The sequence below is a fragment of the Engraulis encrasicolus genome, chromosome 22 (assembly GCF_034702125.1).
Source record: "Engraulis encrasicolus isolate BLACKSEA-1 chromosome 22, IST_EnEncr_1.0, whole genome shotgun sequence".
In the NCBI taxonomy this organism is placed as follows: Eukaryota; Metazoa; Chordata; class Actinopteri; order Clupeiformes; family Engraulidae; genus Engraulis; species Engraulis encrasicolus.
In genome coordinates this window covers 45228341-45254987 of record NC_085878.1, presented here as the reverse complement: position 1 = coordinate 45254987, position 26647 = coordinate 45228341, and positions in this window count along the sequence as shown.

The following is a 26647-nucleotide window of genomic DNA, read 5'->3' as shown; positions in this document are numbered from 1 at the left end:
CCTAGCCAAAAATTAGCCAGAGAGTTGGTTACTCGTCATTATAGAAGCCATCATATCTACTAGAGAAGCTAAAACCAAACCAAATTAGGGACTGTACGTTATTTACCGGGGGGGGAGGGCTGGTGCGCTGGAAGTCCGGTCAAAAAAAAAAATCATGGCCCCCCCTCCACCTCAAATTTTTTCCCCATGGCCCTCCCCCCACTTCAATTTTGTTTTCCCATGGCCCCCCCCCCTACAGATAAAAAAAATATATATATTTCAAATTGGTAGATGAACAACCATCATGAGAACAGTCAGAGTAGCCTACATCAAGGGCGGTTGTCTGCACTATTATGTGCTATCGATATCAGTGGATACCTATGAGAAGCCGCAAGAATCTACCTCTGCGGCTGCATGGGATGCCTTTTAACTCCACTGTCACCAAGACAAATTGCCTTCACTAGGCCTATTTTTTTTACGTGTTAAGTGAAAATAATAATAATAATAATAATAATAATAATGATAATAAAAACGTCCATTTCAATACCAATGTCCGAGTTGTTACTAGCCTACTGTAAACTACAAAGTGGAGAGAGTTTCCCCACCGCAGCTTCAATATTTCCCTGCTCGACAAGCAGCGCCTTTCACAAGGTACGTTTTACATGTTCAGCACAGTAGCGAAGCCAGGGACGCAGGGACTGGTTTTGACCAGGGGGTGCTGTGAAAAAAAATCTGTTTTTTAGATACTATTTCCTGCGTTCTAATCAATTTTAGGGTGAGGAATGGCGAATCACATCTGAATAACTTCCTCATGTTTTATGTAGTCTAAACAAGGATGGCTAGATTTAATTTTTTTTCTTTAACATCTCACTTTGACACTATTAATGTTCTTCTTGCGGAAGTGAAACGCGCACCTGATGTGGAGGTGAGGGCTCAAGAGCAAATCGCGCTGCCTTGACAGTTTGTCTCTTCAGCATGGGCAGTGTGCAATGTGTGAAATTAGAGAAGAAATGCTTTGACTAGGCTATGCGATGCACTCGTGAGAGGTGACCGGGCTTTCAAATAATTAAGATTTTCTTGCAATTGCGACTGTGGATCAGGTGCATCTCGGTCTCCCAGACCGCGCATAAAAGCACGCACGCACACACACAGGCATAGCTCTACCTTCCCGAATGTAATTACACTCTGACGGCCAAAGAGTTCGGGATGTGATCGGAGCAAGAAGTAGGCTAAGCGCCAAAGCAGCTCGAGCCATTGCTGGCTATTGATACAGGGAGAGTGAGAAAGCCACCTTTAGTTTGCATTTAACGTAGGCCATTAAGACGCATTAATAGGTGGTGGCGGTGCTATGGTGGTCAAATCAGCAGCAAGAGGCAAAAGGAACAAATTGCCAAAACAGAACCAGTACAACATTCCAAAACATCCAACAATAGCACAGCCATTACACACCGCGGCAATTCAACTTTGACAACTGTGATGATAGACAAGCCAGACACACCATCGGCTGTGCTCTCCTTCAGATTCACCCCATAGCCAACTCCGAGGCTAAGCTAGACTAGCCTACTTCACCAGCAACAGGCAAGACCAGGCTACCAATACATGTTTCTACGAATCCAATCTCCACAGCAAGAAACAAAAGTCACTTCTTACCTGACACGATGCACAACTTTGGTGACATTCCCTTCTCCCGTCACGCTTTAAATGTACATAATTCCTTGCTTAGTTGGTCCGTTTTTGTTCACCAAAGTGATGAGACTTCTCTTCACAACAAGTTAGCTCCTCCAATGGTTTCAAGATCTTATGATGCATGGCCAACACATCGCCGTTAATACCATTTTTATTACTACCTTGACACCACAAGCTAAACAAAACAAACTCGCGTCACTGCACCGTTCTAAGTACATCTAGGCCAAATGTCTAGGCCTAGGTACTGTTCTTTCCGGTCTGGTTGGGGTCTTTGAAGTTCTTTGAACACAAATGTAAGCACACGGCGGTGCCAATAAATAAAATCATGGCTTACCAGAGGCTGTGACCACCAGTTGACTACAACACCTCTCCAAAATTCCTCTGGAAATGCCCATCCAATTCGTTGTCAAAACTTCCCAAACTGTTTAGCCCATATAGTTCACATCAGCTAGTTTGATATTTGCTCACGGGCATTTTCTATGATGCTCAATGTTCCTCCATAGCACTAGCAATCCTACAGTGAAAGAGAGTCAGCGCGGGCAATCTACAGTAGCTGCACCTGATAGTTTTTTGACTACAGATACACGCTTCAGTGCTATAGTATGCACCGGGACCTTGCATCGCAAAGCGATGTGTTTCAGAACATGTTTTATTATTGTTTAAAAAAATAAATAAAAATAAAATAAAATAAATTCGGTTTTTTTCCATGGCCCTCCCCCTAACTCCGATTTTTTTTGCCATGGCCCTCCCCTCCACCTCATTTTTTTCATCATGGCCCTCCCCCCCCTACGCACCAGCCCTCCCCCCCGGTAAATTACGAACAGTCCCTTAATCGAGTGTATATATGTGTAATAAGACGCCAATATGAAACTCACATGATTACAAGAATGTGAAGAAATGCAAAGAACTTGCGTTCGTTTGTTTCTCTGTGTTTGTCAATGAGGCGCGAAGCACAGCATGCTGGGAGCTGTAGTGCGTTTCCGAGCAGATTGGCACAATTTCTACTTTTCTTAAAAGGGCAGAAAATGACCCAAGATTTCGACAGGTAGTAGTTCATCCTATTGTGTAAGCTGAAACGTGTCTAGTGTGATAGTTCAGCGTCATATCTTTGTGGGATTTAAAAAAAAAAACTAGTCCATGGGAGTTTCAATAGGATCACACTGGTGGTTGGAACGTAACCGCTAGGATCGCTGTTTTCCACTTTCCCTCCCAATTGGCAGGCTTGAGTCCCAACCATTCAGAGCGTATAGCATTGATCAACAGTGATAACCATACGGTAGGCCTACGTGAAACTGGCAGACATAGCCTATTCAATTCTGTTTAATAACAAGTCCTAACCACGTGGACAATATGCAATGCAAGGTAATAACGTCGAGTCCAGAAACTGCTGGTTGCAAGGTGAACTTTTGAACACTGTGTGAGTCAGAGAATAGGCCTATAGGTAGAAAAATAAAACATGTCAAATGTCTAAAAGGTGAAGTAGGATGCAAACACTGAAAAAATGATTTTTGTTGTGCTTATGTGTACAGGTTAAGGTCAAGTTTTGAGTGTTTATAAACGGCTCCCCTAAGGTGCTGAAATAGCATCTCCTCTTAAGCAATACGTCAACCTACCTACTCCAACGCTATAGAATTTAAATGAGCAACAAAAATCCTATCACAATGAAGAGCTGTCGTCGTAATGATGGAGCACGCTATAGTGACTATGGCTGACCCCATTACCTTTAGGCTTGGCCGCGCAGGGCTGCTGACACATGGGCGTGTTAAAAATGTAAATGTTCTGATATTTTAAATGTTTTGATTAAAATACACGCTAGTATGAAATTAACATGAATTCAATTATATTTTTGTAATACATTATTATTCTTGTTACAGCTGCTCAGTGACGTGCAGTGAAGGGTATGGTAGGGTAGGCAGTAAATATAGAATATATATCTATTTATATATATATATATTAACGGTGGGTTCGGTCCTCCCCCAGAAAAAAATGTATTTCTTAGATGCAATTTCCTGCATTTTAACCAAATCTGGAGAGTCACTATCAGCTAAAAACTTTTACAAATGTGTGTGTGTGTGTGTGTGTGTGTGTGTGTGTGTGTGTGTGTGTGTGTGTGTGTGTGTGTGTGTGTGTGTGAGAGAGAGAGGGGGGCCTTATGCCACAAGGTATGGTTTGAATAGGCAAATAGGCCTATTCACATAAACATGCTGATATTTTCTTTAATGTGCAACAAATTAGTAGGCCTATGTTTCTCTAAATACTGTAAATATAAAGTAGGCTATAAGATGCCATCAGTGCTTAACCACAACAACTCTAATAACTAAATAAGTAAATAGGCTACACTATTTAGACATTTGGACATTGTCAGTAGACCTAAATCTGAAACAATAAGTGAAAACATAATTTCAATTTCTTGAAAAGGCCAGCTACAATTATTTGTTTTGCCAAATTGCCAAATTAGCTCCAGGACCCATACTTTGTACACCTTTAAGGACCTGTAGGCCTACATTTTACAATAATAATTTAGAAAGCTACAACATTTTGGGGGAAAAGCTTTAACTTTTGGCTTTAGCAGTTGATTTTGTTGCTCTTCTGTTTATTCTGTTGCAAATGCCAGGGCGTTTCACATGGATGGAGGGTGGCACAGTGTAGCCTACTTTTGAAGATAAAATGTCTAGTTCACCAACTGTGAATCACACCATAGCATGTGAGGGGGAAACGATTTACATTAGCAATAAACCAACCTAGGTAACAGCTCCTGCCTCACTGCCGCGTTTTGTGCTGATAATCAAACACTCACAGACAAGAAGGAAAGTAGGCAAGGGGGCGGGTTGCTTGCAAACATGACCCGTGCATTCAGACAGTATCGAGTAAACCAACGAAACCACTTCTGAGACTCATCCTTGTGCGTGATAGTATTCTCAAACACTTCAGCTACGGTTGTGCAAGGTGTTTCAAATAAAGTCAATTTGTGAGTGCGGAAGCACTCCGAGAAACCATCCCCAGTCAATCGTCCTGTTCCACGTTGATCTCAACTCGCACACCGCGCACTTCAAAAGAACGCAGCTGCACTTGCTAACAGGCTCCACACAACTCACGCATTGCGTAGTCATCATCATAATAAATTAGGGAAATGGAGTCATGTCGTACGCTCAAAAAAACAATCTCGCGTCGATAATAACACACACACGGTCTATTCATGTCCACCACCGCACAACCAATCTTCAATGTCAACACCCTGACAAACGGTGACAACAAAAGGCACCACGAACAAACTTGAGCATGTTCATGTTAAAAGGCTACCCGCAGCATAATAATTAGATGAATCTTACCTTAAAGCAGAATCAACAAGTAGGCTGTGTTTTTCATGCAAGCTAGTTCCATTAGGCTAAAAGCCCGGGGTGGTTGACATGATGAAGACATTTTGTCCCAGTGCAAACTACTTGAAGCTGCTACCCATCTGATGTTGAATATTTCCACAATGCAGCGATTGCAAACGGCTCAGCTGTCTGTCACTTTAACCGTCTTTCTGCTACTTCTCGGCATTTTTAAAAAAATAATAAAGACAAAAAGCCAAAGACTGCCATGTTTTCTTTCCGATACGGCTAGAGATTTGAACAAGCCTTGCCTTGCTAGTTGTTGCTATCATAGCTGCCTGTAGGGCAGAAATTGGCTACTACCTGAATTGTAAAAATTTTTCATTTTGGGCGCTGTGATTGGCTCACATACTCCCGCCACAGAGTAAAGGCTCTGCTTTTAGTCCCATTGACAAGCTATGTGACAACTTAATACGCATGCGCAAACTTCTACATTGACATTGACAGCATTGAAGGCAGGGTAGGCAGAGGAAAAGCGAGCCTTACCGGGCTGCCTGGCTGGCATTCGAAAGCTCTGCTTTCAGCCTGTCTCTGCTACCAGCCGGGACTGCGCGTTGCCACGGCAACCTGCCCAAGCCTGAGCGCTTTGCTTCGTGCGATTACTTAGGTTTTTGATCGTTGTCCTGTGTATACTGTACTTTAAACAGCTCATAATTTATGCTGAATCAATGTTATTGTTGTGTAGGCCTATGTGAACTCTGAAGAATATTTTTTTAAACACGTGTTAGTTTTTATTTTTAAGACATTTATCCCAGGGTAGGCACTGCCTACCCTGCCTACCCTGACCGCACGTCTCTGCAGCTGCTAAAGTCAAACTCCGCTTATGTAGGCTATAAGGACCCACTTTCCTCCTCCCTGGGCCCGGGACAGCTCACATATTTGTCCCGCTCTGTCGGCTTCCCAGTGGACATCGACACCTCCTCTCTGACTACTGAAGCCCTAAGGACAGAGGCGACAATGACAGTGGCAGCCATGATGACACACAACAGTCCTTAGCAAGTCCTTGCCCTTTACTCTCCCCCTCCATCCAAGCCAATGACCTTTTAAACTCTTTACCATCGTTAGGGCCATCGGTTCTCCAGATCACCCTTTATCCCCTCGTTTGTGACAGTTGGAAAATGCTGAGAAAATGAACGAGTGAGTGAGGAAGAGTGAGGGAAAGAGGAAGGGAAGATAAAGAGAAGGCGTTATGGGTGGCTGAGGTTAGGAAGGGTTAAGGCTATAGTAAGAAAAAGAGAAAGAAAAAGAGCGAATGACAAGTGGAGTGAAGACCGAAAATTGAGAGGAGAAAGGAGAGGAAAGAAAACAGGGAGTGAAGAGAAAGGAGCGGAGAGAAGGGTATAGAGGAGCGGAGGGGAAGGGAGGATTGAGGGGGGGGGGTGAAGAACACAGGCTGAGAGATGGAATTGGATGAGGCAGTGGAGAGAGGCAGGAGACAATGTTGGGATGGATGAAGAACAGAAGACGAGAGGACAGGAAAGAAGCAGACGGGGGGAGAGAAAAAGCAATCTGCAGCCACCCCACCGCACCGCACCGCACCGCACGGCACCGCACGACACCGCACCGCACGACACCGCACGACACCGCACCGCACGAGCCTCCTGTTGCCAGTGATCAGGACGAGGCTAATGCGCTGCAGCTAGCAATGAAACACAACAACACAACAACACTTGCCAGGTTCGGTCTAAACTTGTAAAGCACACTCCATTTTTTTGGCCTATTATCGTTTTAGTCTACTCACATAATGTATTGTACAGTAGCCCTGCCGATTTTCTGTGTGGTTTTTTTTCTTTGTCTTTTTGTAGTGTTTCAGTGTGTTGTTCTGTAGGCCTACAACACACTCTGCTGTGCTAGTTACACAATTTGAGAAGCAGGGCCAATTTTGTTCTTTGGCTTTTGCTTTTTTATTTCTTCCTTTCATTTGTTCACTCATTTGTTCTTTGTTTCCTTCTTTCTTTCTTTCTTTCTTTCTTTCTTTCTTTCTTTCTTTCTTTCTTTCTTTCTTTCTTTCTTTCTTTTTCACTGTCTCTCAACAGGAATTCATCAGCCTCCCCATGAATGCTGTGCTTTGGTCTCTCTATCTGTCTGTCTGTCTGTCTGTCTGTCTGTCTGTCTGTCTGTCTGTCTGTCTGTCTGTCTATCTTCCTTCTTCCTTTCTTTCTTTTGGCATCTCCATCTCTCTCATTCCTCCTCAGCTGTGATTCATCAGCATGGTCCCATGAGCGCTGTGCCTGTATAGCTTGGAGGAGCTTATGGCCATGCATGCTGACAGTCCATTCCATCTTTAGCAATGCAATGTGTCATGGGACTTTAGCATGAAGGTGGACCACAGACAACAGACCTAACCGAGCAAATCAAACTGCCTGCGGTTAAGTTAATGGGTGCGTGCGCGCATGCGTGTGTGCGTGCATACTTGTGTGTGTGTGAAGCTACTGTAGAGAGATCTTGCACTGAAGACCGACGTACATGGTGATGCAACAGACTATACAGAGCAGGCCTGTCACAGCCAGGGCAAGCTAACAAGGCAATTTACTAGGGCCCTCAGCTGAAAGGGGCCCTGATGGTATTGACTGGTCATGTACTTGTATTCAAATGACAGCAATGGCAACTTTGTGAATGTAGCAGCATCTCCATAAATTGAAGTGCCCCGAGTCCGTGTTTGCCTAGGCCCCTAAAAAACCTTGAGACGGTCCTGCTGCAGAGTACAGCAGGGTTGCAGCCTCCTGGTGAAATGGCAATGTGCTGGTGGCTGAAGATGGATTATGCGCTTGCTTAGCTGTAAATGCACTGAGGAAATGCATCATTACCTCTGTGTATATCCGCCATTATAGGAGCGGGATGTCAGAAGAATAGGGTGATTCTTGGTTCTGCACCCTGCCAGACAGCTGTTGGGTGCGGTGGGGAGTCTGGTACACAGCCGAGACTCGCTCTTTAAGCATGGAGCATGTGTGGCTTGCTTTACCCCCCTTAAACCTGTTAGTGAGAGCAAGCGGCATTAAGAAAGAGGTTGTGTGTGTGTACTGTGTATGAGTGTGTGTCTGCATGTGCATGTGCGTAACTGTCCTAGTGACAGAGGGGCATGTGAGTGCAAGTGCGAACACGTGCGTGCGTATGTGCATGTGTGCGTGCATACGTGCGTGTGTGCGTGCATACGTGCGTGTGTGCGTGCATACGTGCGTGTGTGCGTGCATGCGTGCATCCTCCAGCCATACATTAGGAGTCAGGTCAGACAGAAGGAGCACTTGCCTCACAATGTGGCACGAAGGACAGAAGTAAAGGCATGGAAAATAAATATGTAGCCTGCGTTAGTTCTGCCAGGAAGACTCAGATCACCTGTGCATTTCGCAGAGCCAATCAGCGGCTGCCATCTCCTTTATAGCGACATGTCTAACCATAGAGGTAGAAAATAACACTAGAGAGGACACAGCAATTTGCGACAGCACTGGGAAATGGCAGCTGGAGCTTCCCAACTTCCGTAGGTAGTGTAGGTACTTTCAGGCAATGCAAGTCAATGGAGAACACGCCCACCCCTGACAAGAAATTAACTAAAACTGTGTAAATATAAAGTAACACTTTAATCAAAGACCAGATTTGAAATGTCAGGCTACATATCTACTGAAATCATATGAGTCGATAAAATACATTTAAAAATCAAACAACATATTTTATGAACATAGTTAGCAACACACTTCAACTATTGTCCTTTTATAGTGTGTTGATGGACATTTTCACATGATTAAGCCATTTTTGACAGAGGTGAGCCTCGTTCTCCGTTAATTTCCATTTCTCTGATCTACCTCCAGATAATGGCCGCTACAGATTGCCGTAAAAGGGGGGCGGGGTCCTCTCTAGTGTTATTTTCTACCTCTATGTGTCTAACTCTCCCTTCTTGCTGGCTTTAGGCATGGCCGGTCCGAAATCTGCGCGCGCCAAAACGTTGTTTATTGCAGTTAAATGTTTCCTTTATCGTCGTTTCAGGAGCATCAATGATTATTATCTCTCATCACTCCATTCACGCTGTTAATCGAAGGCTGTCGTGCCGTTTCGCCTCTTCTCGAGGCTATTTCTTTTATTTAATCTCAAGTCAGTTTCAGGATCTCGCCATGTCTAGGAAGCTGGCTTCGGCGTCTTCATTACATGTCGGGGTTTCTCTGGTGCTACGTTTTTCTCTCTTTCGCCGTGTGCTCTAGTCCTACTATCACATCGACATCTAATTCGGACGCCCGCAGGGACAGTAAGGTTGGCAGCGCGTGCTTTTTGTGATCACATGTGCCGTACCTAAGTCAGCGAGGCTTGCCTCTCATCGTCGTTTAAAATGTATTGCTTTCATCGTCGTTTAAAACGTATTGCTTTCATCAACCTAGGCTGCTATAGGTTCTCAGTTTATAGTCATGCAGTTTACTTTCTTCTCATGTCTCGTTTCCCGTTACCGCTGTTTTATCTCCTCTCTGACCGCTTAGTTTAACTTGTTGAGTGCTCCCCTTAACGTGTTACTGGTCGCGTTGCGACCCTTGCCGACTTAAGATATTCCTAACTGGTTCATTTGGTTGTCCATTGACTGATCGTTCGTGCATTCGTCTGTAGCCTTCGTGGCGTGGTGGCAATGTGTTGTGCTTTACGGCGTGTTATGTGTAGCCTACTACAGTCGGCTCTCGCCTCTACTTTAGTCATGCAATTCTCCCACGAGGTTCTCGTTCCTAAGGATCGGTTCGTCATCTCTATGGGAGTGGCTCAATTGTCGACCTGCTACATTTTGCATAATCCGTTTAATTATCTGTTTCCGGTGACGTTGCCCATGCTGTGCATCATTTGGCTTCGCACTCGCGTACGTGCAGGGTTTTTTTTGGAGTAGTGCTCGTGGAGTTCTTCGCTGGCGCAGTGGCTTTAAGCCTACCTGATTAATGATGTGAACCAACCGGCTATATCTTTGTTATTTCTAGGCTATTTATTGTCTTGACTTTGATTCATTGACCTTTTAGTTTGGCTATACCGTATTTCATATTAATGTTTGTGCTTTCGTGTTTTACTGTTTGTACCGCGGTTGTTAGGCCTACATGACCCTCAGTCCTTCTATTTAGGCCTTGCCGTTGCCGCCTTGGTCAACTGCCTTCGTTGTTTCATGCTTGAAAATACTTTGGCATAACTTGAGGTCTGGATTTATGCGGTTATTGATGTGGGTACTCTGGTTTCTAGGTAAATGACTTAAACTATTCGTAGTTGTGAATGTAGCACGCACCGCTTTTCGCTCATGATTCAGAGACTTTGTGCCGTGATTTCGCATGCTAGCACCGACGTTTCTCTCACTCTGTTTGGCATGCTAATTAGCTTTGTCCATCGCCGGGACTCAGTGTGAATAACCACACATCAAAACGATACGTTGATAATTGCCATGTTCTTTCGTTCGTTCTAGTTAACTACTGGCGAATGCACGCTGCATGTTCCGAGTACACGGCTGTCGGGATTATCGCATCCACGTTCGCAGGAGCCCTTTCCACCTCCGATGCATAGTATAGTATTTGTCCCTCTCTTTTCCGCCCGTCTCATAGGTTAATTCAATCAACACTGTGCCGCTGTGCCTGGAGACCTGTGTGACTCGGCTTTTTCACTGCTTCGTGCATGGTTTTCCGTGTCTCACTTTTAGTTGTTGTCATGCAAATGGACCCGGGATTCCTTTTGGGGGGATCAAGATGCGGTACAAAGTTTAACTACCTACACGCTCGTCTACATTTTAGGGGCGCACCTATCTAAGTGTATTTCATTTCAAATTATTACAATTGCATAACTTATGATCGCTTTTTTCTTTCACGTGCAAAGCAGGACCGTTACTACTCGTTGTACGGTGCGACATCCACCTGAAGTAGGAGGCCTCGTTACAAATTGACGAACTTCGATACGAGTATCCAACCCTCGAACCATGCACAAGTTCCCGTTAACCTCTCTGCTCTCGTAGGCACGCCAGGCCCTCTACTACCGCACCATGAATCAACCGTTGCAATTTGTTCTCACTGCTAATTTCACCCGTTCTTTGTTATCTCGTGGCTGTCTCGTTCTCCTTTCTGTGTATATGCTGCATGCCAGTTCTGTTAGCAAACCACAACGCTAGCCTAGTCGTGGCAAGGAAAAGGAATGCTTGCCTAGCTATGGCAAACTGTCATTGTTGCTGACTGTAAACTCTATCTTTCCTTCCCAGGTGCTCAGATGGTCATGCTGTCCACACATTGGGGCCCATAGCTGCCCATGTGCGTTTCCTACCGTCATGTATTTCCTTTATTTATCACAGGTTCAAAGGCCTGGTGCTCCCTTAATATGTCCTCAGAAGGCCTACAGGATGTCATTTGGTTTCATGCACAGTGACTCTGGTTACCCTAACTAATTTTCATCTCTATTCTCCTCCCATAGGGTATACCTACTGTGAAGTCCATACCCAGGCGTCCCGTTTATCCATTGTTCTCTCGGCTTTTTCTTTGAACTCGTCTTCCTTTTAGCACTTTACAGTTCCTGCACTTCAGTTAATTCCCGTCTTCGTCTGGCTATTCTGAATGGCCCTCCCTACTAGGCCTCTCCTCCGTACATTTCTCGAACATCTAAGTCCGATACTCTCGGGACTGGCGTCATGGTTTACTATTGCACATCACTACGCCTCTTTCGGCCCCTCATGCTTTATACTGCACTACCTTTCTCCTCGACCCAACACTTCAGTCCTCACCACCCATCGCCAGGTGCATGTTTCCGGTCTTTAACTCCAAGACCTGAAATTTCAATACGCCTCCAATTCGTACGACGTTTGGCTTTCATTTCATGCACGCGGCTGGGATCAAGGTCTCCCATAGTTTGGTCTCTGCACCTCCATTCAACTCATCTTAAGACATAGCCAAATCCATGCCCAACGCGCCCGACTCACGATACCCTCACGAATCACCCTCGACATCTTGCACACGCTCATCGTAACGCTCTGCGGTCGCCCGTTTTCACCCTGCTGATGTCCCAAAGCTTAAGCTTCACTCCGTGACGGTAAATAAGGTAATCTTCCTCACACGTAAACATTGGCGTTGGTCCCCACCCCGTTAACTGTTCACTCGCACGTTGCGTCGTTTCACGCCTCTCTCGTACCGCTCCCCGTGTGAGCGTCTGCTTGCTCATGTCTGTCCGTCACCTCTTGTTTATCTGTCTGTCTGTCCGTCCGTCCGTCTGTCCTAGTGATGGCAGTCCAGCTCAAGCGCGCCGGAACGCGTTCCAAACCATCAACAGCGAAAACCATTAATCCACTGTTCCGAAGTTCGCTTCAGTACGGAAGAACCACGCGATATATTTCGTATGAATCAGTAAACTGGTTCAGTTTTCTGAAAGCAGCCGCAGCGTTTCGCGCTGCCACACGAACAGCAGGCGCGCACAAAAGTGTTTGGCCTGTTGCAGAGCCGTCTACCAGGTTGCAGTGGAGAGAATAGATATTTTAATGACCGTCATTAGGCCTGTAAGTCCCACTCGATAAGACAAGTAGGCCTCGACATCATCATCATCATAAGTTATGAACACTACAAGAAGACATTTATGTTCAGCAACGCTTTATTCCGATCGTCCAAAAATAGCCTAATTAAATGAATAAATAAACAAATGAGGCATTGTAGCCTTCGCAACGTCGTCTACCTCAGCATGCAAAACTATGAGCTCAGTCCAATAATGGGGGTCATGTCGCAGATGATGAGGGCACAACATCTCAACTTATCGAATTGAGCCCGTTTATTTGCAAACATGGCTTTTCACCAGGAGGGGGCCCTGTTACTCAAGCTTTATGTACTAACCCAATTTTGAAGCGATGTGCCTAAATGGTTCGGAGCTTCAACAAGGCTTCACTTGCCCACCATCTGTTCCGTCTGCCTGTTGGTCCTTATCTGTTAACTGTTTTATATTATAATTTAATATCTTGCGCTCATTGCTATCGTGCAGCTCTCTCACTGCTATCGTGCTGCTCTCTGCCTCGTTGGCTGCCCCCGGGAGGGCCTCTGTGCAATTCCGTCACCTTCTGCGAGAGGGCGCTCATGATTCATATGCTAGGTCAGTCGATAAGGTAACCTCCCTCACACGCGTTGGTGTTGGCTCTCATCCCGGTAACCATTCACACGCGCACGCTGCGCCGATTAGTGCTCACCACACACTGCTCTCCGTGAGAACGTCTGTCTGCCTCCGTCCCTTATGTTCCTTCTGTTTCGTGTTCACTGCCCCCGTGAGGCGCAATCACTGCTTCCCTCGTAGGCACGCGCACGCTGCGCCGATTAGTGTTCATCACGCTCTGCTCTCCGTGAGGGCGTCTGTCCGCCATCGTCCGTTATTTTCCTTCTGTTTCGTATGCATGTTTACCTACTATTTCACTGCCCACGTGAGGCACAGTCAATGCTCATTCCTAGGCACGCACACGCTGCGCGATTAGCGCTCATCACGCACTGCTCTTCGCGAGAGCGTCTGTCTCCCTTTGTCCATTATTTTCCTTTCTGTTTTCGAACGTATGTTTACCTACTATTTCACTGCTCCCGCGAGGCACAATCACTGCTTCCTTCGTAGGCACGCGCACGCTGCGCCGATTAAGAGTATCACGCACTGCTCTTCGTGAGAGCGTCCGTCCGCCTTGTCCGTCAATTTCTCTCTGCTCCGTTCGTCTGTGCGTTTAGTCTTTTCCTGCCCCCGCGTGGCGCATTCGTGTGATTGCTCCTCATAATGGAGCCCGCGCCTCGCTGGTGCGTTACTCACTCATGCTCAAGTGGCCCCAGCTGTAGCAATATACACTGCAATCGGGTGCTACTTTACAACTCACAAGTACTCAAGCGGTCTTTACCACACGTTAGTTACGGCCGTCAGTTATCTTATTTCACGGTTTCGAAATGTGGCCCATGCAAATTCTAATCGAATGGCCCATGCTATAGGTTATTACAAGTGTGCCACTCTCTGTGAGGGCTCTCGCTTTGCGTCTCATGTACTGCCCTCCGTGAGGGCGCCCTATAAAAGTGCATAAGTGCCCTGCATAAGTGCCCAAGCTGCAACCACTGGTGGTGGTGTCGGGGATTTCCTTGTCCACTTCTTCATGTGGCCGCAGGGTCCTGCCTGTTCCTGCCCATGATTTTGCAGTGTTTCATGTTTGTCTCATTTATTTGTCCTCCTCATATGCTGTAGGTGGGTTCCAGTCGTCGCCTACGGTGGGTCATGCGTCTCCTCTTCTCCTTGTTCTCTCTTTTGGGGGTAAGTTGCGTTATTTTCTCAGGATTTCAATCTCCATCGGCAGTATTAAAATCCGGCATGCCCTCTTTAGTTTTGGGGGTTAAAGGTCCAGTTCCTGCTGCACGGCTACGGCAGGCTCTACTGGATCCGCCAGCGCAAGACCCGGGCTGATGATTGGACCTCCGCCAAATACTGTCTACTTATGCCAATTCCATTGTCAACTACGTTAACATTCAATCGCTAAATACGAATTCCTATCTCTGTCTACTTATGCCAATTCCATTGTCAACTACGTTAACATTAAATCGTTAAATACGAATTCCTCTCTCTGAGTCTTAATGGCTGATCTGATTTTAGCGTGACATCTGCTTCACTTTATTTATTTACTGCTCAGGATTCCTGCTACAGTTTTTAAGTGTTTGGATCAGCAAAGTAAAAAAAGCACTGCATAAGTGCAGTAAGTTTAAGTGTGGTCCCAATGGGGATGCAATTTGTCATTACTGTTACATTATATAGGACATTACTATGGTAGACTAGACTGTGTTGTTTGGTGTTCTTTTGCTTCCTTGTTTAGGGTAATATGAGGGGGTGTATTTGGGATCATTTTGTTTTTCTACTCTGTGCCAAAGCCCTGAAGGATTGTTCCATGTGTATCAGTTTGTCTGCAGATGGAGTTGTCATACGTCAATACTTCTAAGTAACATTATGATGCATTGTCATACATAGTATGTAAAAACATGTTAGGCCTACTTTCAATAGTTCATTCTTTGTATCTGTCAGTTGCAGCTAGGCTGTTTTGGATTTTTTAGGTCATTTAATTATTCATTCATTCGTTTTTACATAATACATCAGCCCAGGAGCAGTTTGATAACATTTTACACAATTTAATGTAAATCCGGGATTTATTAATATTTCTAAAATAAAAAAAGACGAAAAAAAGTGTTGGCATCCGAACCACCCACATGAGATTCCTCCAACTCCACTTCATGATATGCTTGCCTGCGCACACACACACACACACACACACACACACACACACACACACACACACACACACACACACACACACACACACACACACACACACACACACACCTACCTGCCAAAGAAAGCCTTGCTAATGCTTATCACGATAGTGGTACTCAAAGAAAGATGGAGGCACCATGCTGAGATGTTTAAAGAGTCTTAATAGAGCTAGGCATGAAACTGCTAGGAGGGTCTGGAAAGTGGAATGAGAGGCAGAGACCAACTTGAATAGCTCAGCCTGAAAAGTGTGTGTGTGTGTGTGTGTTCTGTAATAAATGCACGTTTTGTTAAAGGTTTGGGAGAAGTGTAATGAATTTTGACATGCCCTAATTACCACCTTCATTCTATTCTCCGCTTAACCGTCATTCGTCGCAATTCAGCACGAAAAGATAGGCACGCCTATTCCAGTGTTTCTCAACCGGGGTGCCGTGGCACCCTGGGGTGCCGTGGAAAAATGGCTGACGGTATGTGAAATAGAATAGAATATAGAATATATACTTTATTTGTCATGCAAGCATGAAATGTATCTTTCGTCTCACCATAAAAACATAAATGTACATTCACTCCATTAAAAAAAACTCACACTCTAAAAAACATAAATACACATAAAACATTGCACATATCCCCTCCCTCCAGCCACCCCTCCCAGCACACACACCACATACAGTACAGGTCAGGTACCAGATCCAGTCCCTTGTTTTGTTACGCCAGCCTAGCTTTTCCATTGCTTATTAACCATGGAGATTGCGTTGGGTATTAATGAATGCTTGTAGATGTGTTTCCTTGTAATGTGTGCTCTGTAACGCCTCCCTGAGGGGAGCAGCTCAAATTCAGGGTTAAGGGGGTGGGTGTTGTCATCCAAAATGTTTATGGTTTTCCTATCAACTTGACCTAAATAAATAAATTACGTAATATAATATATACTTGTCAAAATTGATGAATTAATGCTTAGTCAGTGGAATTTTTCATCTACCATTTAAGCACAATAAAGTAAATGTAGGTCTCCCCAGTATGGCCTACACATAGCCTGTCTGATATAAAGCTGCAAGTTCGAATGTAGGTTGTGTGACGTCTCCAAATGTGTTCAAAGGCTTTTCAAAGCTTGTGTGGTATCAGATGCGATGCTCTGTAACAGTTTGTTGGTTTGGGGTGCCTTGAGATTTTTCATGAATTGAAAGGGTGCCTCGCCTTAAAAAGGTTGAGGAACACTGGCCTATTCAACCATCTGAAGCTTATTCTCCGCTCAGCCATCATTCAGTGTAATTTCAGCGCACTGAAATTTGGAACGCCCCCTAATTAACTACACAGCATTTACTCTCTGCTCACCTGTCTCCAGTCTGAACTTTTCTTTCTCGCTCGTACCCACCACCTCCCCGTTCACCTCCTTCCTGTCGCTGTTCGGTCGATTCATCAGGTGTCCTGTCCTAGCTTCCTCTCCAGTTCACCTTACTCCTTTGCTGTCTGTCCATCATCGGCCGGGGTGTGTCCGGAACTCTCAAAGATCTGCGGGCGTCAATAATGCCCGAGCTCTCAGTGACGTGCCATACTACCACTTCTTACTACCCCCATCTACCACTTAGACATTTCTGGGTCGTGGCAGTACTTCAGAACCACAGACAGCAATCTTGCCCCATATACCGCCTAATCCAACTATCTCAGCTTATCGAGGGCATTGGTCCATGGGCCCGGACCCCGGGAAGCACTTTTGATGACCGGTCCACAGCGTGGAAAGCCACCCTCCTGCAAGAGCCGCATGATCATGGGAAGTCAGTTCTCCAGAGAGAATGAAGATGTACGCATAGTATGATTAATCCAAATTTCAGACGGTGAACTAATGAATCTACATTCGGGACGGAACTGGTAATGGAGCACACCAACAAGGTGGGGCTCTTGCTCCATGTGGGGCCCAAATCCTGGACCTCACATGTTTTGACCCCTTTTGCTGGGGTAGTTTTGTTGTTACTGGTAAAAGTAAAAGTGTAAAAACATTTCCTCACTGACAGGTTGTTTTGGGCACAATTTAGCATTCTTTAGCTATTGTTAGGATTGTGCGTGTGCGTGTGTGCGCGTGTGTGTGTGTGTGTGTGAGTGAATGTCTGCTTCATGTGTGTTCTCTATGACAGTAGCAGGGATGTTCATCCTGTAGGTCCACAGCTGGCGTGTGCGTGTGTGTGTGTGTGCACGTGCATGCATGTGAGACTGACAGAGATAGAGTGTGNATGTGTGTGTCTGTGTCTCTGTGTGTGGGCCAGTATGTATGCAGCACCCGGTATAGTTCGACCTGTAGGTGCTGTCGGCCAATAACAGGCCTTGGGAAGAAGCTTGCCTCCTCTTGCTCCAGTGTCAACACCGTCGCCTGGACCGGCTTAATCCGCTTGGCCTTCATTGACACTGCACTCAGCTGCGTCTTTGATTTCAGACGGTTCAATTTTTCCCATTCTCCGTGGAGGCTGCTGCCAGCAGGACCTCGCCCCGGCCCCCAGAGGTATGGTCAGGGACTGTGTTTGTGTTTCAGAGGAGACAATATCCTGAAGCAACACAGAGAGAGAGAGAGAGGGAGAGAGTGTATAAAAGTGGTTTATGGGCTGGATAGTGGTTTGTCAAGATGGCCTGATTCGTCGAGATAAGGTACCAGGCAGTAAGGCCAAACCTTAAATCTATCCGAGGCAGTGCTGTACGCAGGGTAGGCTACTGTAGGATTAACGCACAGGCTAGATATGGCTGCAGCCTAGGGGCCCCCTGGCTGCCCAAAAGTAAAAAAATGAGATGATGCAATAGGCCTATTGAAAAATGAACCCAGTACAGTTTTAAATCTTGTTCATACTCCTCTCCACACCTGACAGATATGTTATCTTGTAATTATGACACTACGTCATTTTGTTGTGAAATTTGACTTCTGGGGGTCCCGGGCCATCTTAATCCAGCCCTGACTGTATGTTCGAATGGCTGGGTAGCTCAACTCGATCAGTAGCTCATATTGACACAACGCAGAGCTGGTGTTCCTCGAAACCACTGTCAACGCTGAGTACAGGTTATGCAGGAAAACCTCCATGGACACTTCGGAGAATGGAACACCAGACTAACATAAAAAACGGCTGAAGCGGGTCATTGATCTGGTCGGTGGGTGCGTGTGTGCATGTGTGTTTCAGAGAGAGTGAGAGTGTCTGTCTCAGTCTGTCTGTGTGTGTGTGTGTGTGTGTGTGTGTGTGTGTGTGTGTGTGTGTGTGTGCGTGTGTGTGCGTGTGTGTGTGTGAATGCATGCTCGCTGTGTTTGGGTGCCTGTGTGTCGATCTGTCTATCTAGCTGTGTGTCCATCTGTCTCTCTGTGTGCATGTGTCTGCCCTAGCTGTATGACTCATAGATGTGAGAAAGAAAGAGGGCTGTTATACAGCATCTCTGCAGCCCTTTCAGGGGCCCATTACGCCTGGATATTTGCTTCATTATTTCCACTGTTGCATAGGAACTAGGCAGTGGTGGAAGGTGCTTTTAGCGATCTACTTTCAACCACCTGTTATCATGAACAAAGAGGTGGATGTGACGTCTGGGCCCTCGTTATACTGGACGCTGGACGGACACACAAGTAAATAAACTGCTAAAATAAACCACTAAGCTATTAAAATGCAGAACATAGAAAGCTTGTTTTTGAGTCATACGTGTTGTGATAATGCAGATAGACAGATACAAAGCGTGTTTTTCAGTCTAGGATAATGACAATATATTTTTTTACATGTGCACTATTAATACATAATTATACACTAATAATAATAACAAAAATAAAATACAAGTAAGACCGTGGAAACAGTCTTATTCTTTGACTAAGGCCAAGGCATCTGTCTTCTGCATAGACATTTGGTTTGAATGGATTTTTATCTGGCTCCTTTTGTGCTTTTTACATAAACACCATCTGCGTACCAAACCCTGTCGGGCTTAATTAATGACAAAATAGGTAGATTTTGTAAACTTGAGACTTGACTTCTCAAAGCACAAATACGAATGGTCTGCCCTTCTGGTCATGACTTGAAGATTCTAATTCTAATTCATCCTTATTAGTCAAAAGAATTCAGTTTTAAGCACCTAGAATTCATTTTGGAGCTCGCCAAACTCTTTTGACGACACTTGTGGTCTGAGCCTGAGAGGGTGGTGTTTGAACTCATATTCACCCCTATTATCTTAAGCCTGTCTGAGACTGAAGCCACTTGCATACCCTTTAAATTGTGCTGCATGAATTATTACGACGGTATTGGTCTTCTCTACTTACCCCTGAGAGCTCGAAAATACAAAAGCAAAGCTCCATATCAAAGGCCAGTGGGTTGAGTGTAATAGCCAAGGTCTTCCGCTCTCAATTTCAGTGATCATCCATACATCCAAACATCCATCCATCACTTTGTTATTCAATTTGCTTGGCATCCTCCCCAACTACTTCCCATGACTCAGAAAGCTGGACTCGCTGTTCATTGATATCGTCACTATACACAATTCACCAGCCATGCACGTACACACTATTATGCTGAATCATATCCCCGCTTTGCCTCTCTCCCCAACAGAATGGCTGAGTTTTGGCCCATTGACACAGAGCATGGCCTGTAACCGAAACCGTTGCACAATTCACTAGGCTAGCACTTTTTCCTAGTATGCAATAAAAGTACACTATTGCATTGGCCTAACGTGTGCGAGTTCCCTTCTCTTGCTCCCGTGTTTTGGCCCTTCCCCTTTTCTCTGCTTTGGCCAAGGCAGGCCAGTCAACTCTGGTCCCCCAGGCCACCCAGGGCAGGCGGGAGGGATCTGGGCCGCTTTCCAATGGGCCTTTTTCCCTGAGCCAGCTGGTGAGCTCCGCAGCCCTGCTGATCCCCACCCTGCTCCCAGTAAGCTGTGCCACAGACCGGGAGACCTCTGTGATCCCCTGGCTGCCGCCGGTGCACCAGGCTGAGCTGAATCCACAAGGATTTCATTGCTCTCCCTGTTATGCACCCACTGCTCTGCTGTCCCCCCATGCACCGCATGTCAACTAGGCAGCAGAGGAATGAAAGGAAGACTCTGCAGCCCTGAAGTTTTTGGGTTCTCATTGACCAGAAGACAAAGTTTTTCACAGACTTGTGAAACAAATTTGAATGGTGCACAACATAGATGACCACAGGACTGGACTGGTAATCTGGAATAGAGGGCATTTTCTCGGGTTGGCCAAACGTCCTCAAGGCAAAATCTTTTTTGAAAGAAAATGATAGAGATTTAGAGGGGGAACGTATTGGCCCATCTTCTATGTAGAAGACAGTGGACTTATGTGAGGAGCTGGTCTCGGGCCATTTTTGGCCCCACTCCTGGTTCAAGTCAAGTCAAGTCGGCTTTATTGTCAATTTCTTTACATGCACTGGTCATAAGAAGAATTTGAAATTACGTTTCTTACTTTCCCATGCAGACATAGACATAGACTTTAGGTGTGGACATAGACAATTAGACATAGACAGTAGATCAAGATCAGTTCAAGATCAAGATCAAGATCAAGATATTTTTAATTCGTCCCAAGGGAAATTTGTCTTACATAGCTAACCTGACTCTCGCCAGACTGTTGTATGTTTCTGCTCAGCTTCGTGAGCTCACATGAGAGTCTAGAGGACCTTCGGATTTGCCCTGCTCCCGCACAAAAAATCAGTAGAACCAAACAGGATCGCAGGATTTTCAGAGATTTTAAACATAGTGGAGGAGGGAAAAATAAGTGAACCGTGACAGGTGTTTAAAACAATAGCCGCTCGCATGGACTCACTCATCGACATTGATACTGCAATTTCAACTGTATTTTGGAATTTGTAAATAAAGTAGCACCTCGTTAAAAATGTCAGATAAGTGCTTCCTCAATCACTTGCAAGGATTTTAAAAAATAAAACCACACCTTCACAGACCTACGTCTACTGCGTAGCTCCAGATGAATGTTCTTGAAGCAAGACAAAACCCATTCATCTGGCGCAAGACAGTCACATCCCAAATCGTCAATGTTTGACTATCATTGACCAGGCAGCAATTTTTGACGTTGAGGGCATACCTGCCATGTTGTATGTTGACTAGGTTGCCTAGACCTAGACCTTTTCCTAACCCTAACTGTCAGTGAAGTTATGCTACCACAAGGGGGCGCCTTTGAGGTGCACGTCACCTTTTGGCACCCAGGGCATACCTTGAACGTCAAAAATGGCGATCTGGTCAAAGGACAGAAACTAACGAGTTGGGATGATTCACCACAAAAAAAGACCAATACAGACATAATGCACCATCTTATAGAGATAAAGTGCATAGTCTTGGTCCATATATAGTAGCATGACATGACTGGCAATTTGTTAACGATATGAGTTCAAGAAGCGCACAGACAAAAATAAATGAGAATTTTGTGATCTACCTGTTCAATACATTTTTTGCTGTGCATTGTCGTGTGTGTGTGTGTGTGTGTGTGTGTGTGTGTGTGTGTGTGTGTGTGTGTGTGCGTGCGTGCATGTGCGCGCACGTGTGTTTCTGTTTGTGTAACGGAGGCTAACTAGCACAGAGTTGGCGTGGAACGTTGGTAAACCTCCCTCCGATAGCCTCATACAGTCTCGTGCCGTTGGGCCGAGAGACTAGTCTCTTGGCCCAGCGGTATCGTACTGTGTCTCCCATTGCCGAACCGTTGTAGTTGACGAGGTCGCACGTTCGATCCCCGAGGGGGGTGAACAGGTGCAAGATGACCTCCGTCACAGTGGTGCCGTGACCCGGATGGGAGTGAGGTTTAAGGGGGAGAGTGTAACGGAGGCTAACTAGCACAGAGTTGGCGTGGAACGTTGATAAACCTCCCTCCGATAGCCTCATACAGTCTCGTGCCGTTAGGCCGAGAGACTAGTCTCTTGGCCCAGCGGTATCGTACTGTGTCTCCCATTGCCGAACCGTTGTAGTTGACGAGGTCGCACGTTCGATCCCCGAGGGGGGTGAACAGGTGCAAGATGACCTCCGTCACATTTGCGGGTGCCATGTGCATATGTGTGTGTGTGTGTGTGTGTGTGTGTGTGTGTGGCCAAAACAATGTGCAATATTCCGGGCTTGGTGTTTGTGGCTCCCTCCTTGAGATGAGGTGTATACTGGTGACTGATTGCTGCCATCCGTTAGCCTGGTTATGATGGTAATTTTGTTTACGCCTGCAGTCATCAGGCCCTTGCAGCTCATATAGATTTCATTATCAGAGCTCGATGTATTCTGATAGGTCTGTGTGTGTGCTTTTATTTGTGTTATTGCCTCTGCCTCTCACGCTGCTGCAATTCACTGAGGTGCCCAATCCTATGCATATCAGAGTAAAAGTTTTTGAGGCTGGGAATGTAGTAGTATGGTCAGCAGGGAAAACTCATTGGCTCCTCAAGAATTGATAGCTATGCAATCACAAACTACTTTAATTATTTGTGCGTTTATCTATTCATTTACATGTTTGATTTCACTTGTTGGATTTGCATGCTGAGTCACATTTTAATATGAATCAGAATATGAACCTATGAACCTAACTTCCAAGACACATAAATACAGGTGACAATCCAGATTATCATGTACCATAATCACAGTCACACATATTCAGTCCCCTCACAATGCATGATCAGGGGTGTAGTAAAGTTTTTTCCTGTGGATTCTGTGGAGTATCAGGGATTTCATTGCGTGTCTGAGTAGTAATTCGGCACTCACAAAGATCACTCACAGACAGCAGGCCATCTCCGACATCTACAATTATTCTCACCATGGTACACCAAGGGGCCTTACACAAGAGGCAAGATTTGAGAAAGACTGACATCTATTCTCATATCTGAAGACAAACTGCAGAGATTTTAGTCCCAGTGTACGCATTAGAAGCACATTGTAAATTCAACACTTCAATTTAACATCTAGATGGTCCCAGAGTCCTCTCTAAGTGTTGAAATAACAGCATTTTTTTACGGTCTTTGATTTTGCCAAGACCTTGCGTAGCCCTCTTTGATGGCGGCATTTGATGGTGCCTTGCTGTAGCCTACTGGGTTGAGCGTAATAATCACCCCCAGTCTCTTTTGTCAACCCAGCCTTGTTAGCAACTGGGGAGGCTAACCCAATTCTCTCACGTCGGCTGACTGGCTCCATGGATAAACCACAACCTCAATACACTAAAGTTACCAACTAATCAGCTTACTTAACTGACTTTGAGCTTGCTGGTGGGTGTCTAAGCGAGCTTGCCGTCCCTCCAATTGAGATTAGGTGGCCACTGAACACATGTGGCGGATGACCACATGCCCATTAGCCTTAGCTCTGGTTCGGAGCCAGTAAGTCATATGAAAAGCCTGACAAAAACATGCCTCCCTGTAGGGAACACATACATCAATGGCAACAGTGTTAATGAGAAAGCTATTGGATTTTCTAATACTGGAAGGCACTTTGAAGTTCTACAGTCTTTGTGTGTGTGTGTGTGTGTGTGTGTGTGTGTGTGTGTGTGTGTGTGTGTGTGTGTGTGTGTGTGTGTGTGTGTGCTTCTGCGTCTACATCTTTTTTTCATTACGATGAAGGATTGATGGTTGGAATGTTGTTCTGATCATGCACACACACTTGCACACACAGTACACACGGGCACACACGCTCAAGGCTAATGCTGTGTGAACTTAGAAAAAGGGACCAAGTTTGTAGCTCCGACTGTCATGGCTATAAACACACACAAAGAAAAAGAGATCCATGAACTCAAGTCCACGTCTGACTAGTTAATCGAAGCACACGAATGACCACAGACTCTCACTTTTAATGGCAAGCCCTCGGCTAGGGTACACACTAAACAGACCGCATCAATCAGTCAGTGTAAATCTCAACAACAAGCCACTCTAAATTCACCTATGGGCTTGGTCACTATATCAAAGGAAAACACTCTAGCAACTGCTTAGTGAGTGAGGTCATTAAGCCTGTTTTAGATGTATAGTTGTAGCTATAGATCCTACCTGCTAAAACACATATGTGGGCATGTTTATTATGATCACAGAGTGTTGTCAAAGTCATGTTACCTCAACTGTAACACGAGGACAAACTGTCACATCTGAAATAGTAATGCTATTGATGAGGGGAAATGACACAAAAAGGAGAGGACCAGTATTATCCAAGTAAAATGAAGGCTCATATTATTTTCATACACTGCTAATAATTATGCCACTGGGTGTGCATGAACTCCACGAACGCCGCGGTTAGACAGCGCTGTCAGTCAAAATCTTCTTCCTCCTCATCTTACCTGTTCTTCACCTTGTTCTCCTGTCTTATTTTTTTTCTCCTCTTCTTGTTCTCTTTCCCACTTCTGTCGGAGGGATTTTTATATGCTGCTCGGGCTCCATCAAACACAGCCAGGAATCAGAGACGCCTTCTGATAGGATCTGTCTGTCAGTCGAGGCACAGGGGCCGCAGACGTGAGACAAATAGCTCGGCTTCGCTCAACGCCAGGGCTGTGTTGCACAGACGGAATGGATAAAGGTAAAAAACGATGGAAGGAAGGAAGGAGTGTCTAAGTCTTCCCATTGAAAGTAGCTGCTCACACATCTCCATGCAGTGGTCAGTTAAGACGATGAGTGTAGAATAGCTAATCAAAACTGGAAGCTGAAGACAGAGATGTATTGTTTGGTTTACAATGGACCTTAGGGATAACGGAAGTGTGCAAATATAACTATGGTCTAGTAGTTAACTATGGGTGATTTCGCAGATATTGTACCTTTAGGCCGACTACCTTCATGCCCGCACACAGCAAACGGCTAAATGACGAAATGTACTTGTAATCACAGTACATTGGAAAGAATAACAGAAAGAAACATGCTTTAGAGGAATCATGGGTACTCTAAATTGACTGTGTTTTGGAACAGTGTGCATAATTTGATACATTACTCTTCTACTCTGATGCTCTATTCCAGTACTTAATGCAGCTATATATGCACCATATATTGAACATTTCATTATCCACATCCCCATTTCATAATACACTTATACCATATATTTGAGAGTGTTTTTGTTGTTGCTGTTGTTGTTGTGTTGCTGTTGTTGTTATTAGCCCCCCCAAAAAGTGTCAAAAGATCACACAGCAAAGGCTTGGGCAATCTCTGACAACTAAGGAACCAGCACAATAATATACACTATCCATATTACAAGTCATTTGTAAACTTTGATAGTGATTTAGCCCTTTTGTAGTCTCATTTTTGCCATCTGCATAGATCAGATTATTCACAGTGGCCCAGTTGCACAGGTGGTTGTGAGGACCTTTAGCTATCCACCTGTGGAACAGGTTCAAGATACAGCTCATCTACATCTACACATAATAAAGGGCTGCATAAAACTTTTTTTCTCTCACTAAGAACAATTCCAGCTGTTTGTAGGCTGTGTATGCTAATATAAAATAACATTTTGTTGGGGAATGTTTAGTTTCTGATCATACAGTACAGGCAGTGAAAAGCCGTTAGGCCTATATAAAAATGTACTTAGGCTATGTTAAGTAGAATCAAGACACTATAAGAAGTAAAGTATTTAAATTGATGTTTTTTTACATTATTGAAGGCTTTTGGCGTGGGCAGAAATGAGCATAAATGGTGCGTACAGTTAGAGGTGTGGCCTGATGGTTAGAGAGCTGGTCCTTGCCTGGTGGCCCCTTAATGCGCGCCGTACCTCCTGTGGCATGCTGTAATAGACATTGAAAGTTAACTACTATAGTCCTACACTACTATGACAGGGCACGGGGCCTTTAGTAATACATTACGACTTGGTCATTGCCATTCTGGTAACAGCTAATTTATAAAGCCTTGTCTTGTGATGGTGGATGCGCGCAGTGCGCAGCGGTCCCAGGAGTACTAAACTTTGTATTCGTTTTTTTGCTGCTACTAAGTATTGTACCCGAAACACAATTTCGTTGCCTTTTTGACAATGACAATAAACTCTTAATTGATTGATTAAGGGGTTAAGAGGTTTGGGCAAGTATGAATAGGGTAACAAGCCAGTGCTCTCCTGCCCCTTCATGCATGGCTAATGTGTCATTGAGAAAAGCAGTGACCCCCTCATCACCACAGCTCTCTATTCTGAAGGATCCCAATGGGGCTGATGCATCCATGCCCCAGGAATCCTCCAGGTAGAATCCTAAAACCAAAAGCAAAAGTCTACACCTGTACATACTGTATGAACTAACACAAGGCCTTGAGTGTAAACGTCTACCTGAACTGTATCCTGTAAATCTGTTTTGCTCATTTGCCCAAGTCTTTGCCCAAAAACAAACAGACACGTAATCTTTCTTCAATTCCTAGTCTCCTAGTCTGTAATGTCCACTTGTGAAGATCCATTTCCATACTTTTGTGCTACACCCCCACCCCCCCTCAACAAATGGATCATGGACTTCCTGCCATGCACCG